The 1,283-nt window shown below is 64.3% G+C and overlaps 1 protein-coding gene across 4 annotated transcripts in view; it reads left to right on the forward strand.

Annotated features, from left to right (window-relative positions):
- Positions 1-1,005: 1,005 nt before the first annotated feature.
- STK25 (serine/threonine kinase 25) overlaps positions 1,006-1,283 on the forward strand; it is a 17,856-nt gene continuing 17,578 nt past the window's right edge. Inside the window, exon 1 of one of the 4 annotated variants that reach the window (XM_046643758.1) lies at positions 1,006-1,125. The gene's annotated coding sequence lies outside the window, so the exon portion shown is untranslated. The other 3 variants (XM_046643760.1, XM_046643761.1, XM_046643759.1) reach the window with 3 other exon arrangements.

A 1,283-nucleotide genomic window follows, 5' to 3' on the forward strand; every position in this document is an offset into this window, starting at 1 on the left:
TCAAAGTTCATCCATGTCGTAGATGTGTCAGAACTTCACTTATTTTTAGTTGTAGTAAAGTACACATAACATAAAACTTACCATCTTAACAGTGGACAGTTCAGCAGCATTAACTACATTCACATTGTTGTGCAACCATCACCACCACCCATCTCCATAGCTCTTTTCATCTTGGAAAAGTGAAACTCTGTCCCCAGTAAACACTAACTCCCCATTCCCCCTCACCAGGTCCATGGCACCCACCACTCTACTTTCTGTCTCTGTGACTTCGATGACGCTATAAGAGGAATCATACAATATCTGTCCTTCTGTGTCTGGCTTATTTCACTGAGGATAATGTCCTCCAGGCTCATCCATGTTGTAGCCTGCGTCAGAATTTCCTTCCTCCTTCAGGCTGAATACTACTCCATTGCCAAGAAGGACCACGTTTTCTTTATGCGTTCGCCCCCGCACCGACACTTGGTTGCTGCAAGGGCAGGTCCCACCGACAGGGCGGCGGCGGCGGGGACAAGGTGGTGGGCCAACGCCCTCCACGGTGAAGGGGAGGAGGAAGGGCAGGCCAGGGGAGTGGGGATGGGGAAGGAGACGAGGGGACTGGGAGGGAGGACAGAGAGGAGGAACCGGGAGAGGGACGGTGGGGACCAGAGACTAGGCGGGGAGGGTGGGACAGTGGGGTAGAGGGCAAGGGCGGACCAAGGGGGAGGGAGGGGAGGAGAGAGAAGGGAGCGGAGGGCAGCCCTTACCCAACTGCAGCCCGGCTCCGCCCATGGCCCTGCCTGGCCCCGCCCCTGCCCCGCCCTGCCGCGCGGCCTGCCGGGAGACGTAGTCCGGAGACGCTCAGGAAGCCCGACTCGGAATCCCAGCGAGCCCCGCGGCACGCCTGCGGGCCGCGACACCGCCCGCCCCGCAGCATGCCGGGACTTGTAGTCCAGCGCCCCCTGGCGCCCAGGCATGGAGCCGGAGGCGGGACTCGGTGTCCCAGAGAGCCCCGCGGTGGGCCACGACACCGCGCACCACCTTTGCCGTCGCCGCCACCGCCGCCGGGCTTTCTCCGGCCGCCGCCGCCACTGCCGCTGCTTCGCGGGCTGGAGGGCCCGGGCGTTCCCCGGCGAGTGGAGGCTGCGGGTGGGAGCCTTCGCGGGCACTACGGAACGGGCCGGGGGAGGCCGGGATGGAGCCCCCCGGAGGTGGGCGCGCTGTCGGGCGGGCCCGCGCCTAAGTGGGTTGGGGAGGGGGCCGAACGGTGGGGGGAGTGGGGCGGGGGGAGGCTCCGGGGGCGGGGC

The sequence above is a fragment of the Equus quagga genome, chromosome 17 (assembly GCF_021613505.1).
Source record: "Equus quagga isolate Etosha38 chromosome 17, UCLA_HA_Equagga_1.0, whole genome shotgun sequence".
NCBI lineage: Eukaryota > Metazoa > Chordata > Mammalia > Perissodactyla > Equidae > Equus > Equus quagga.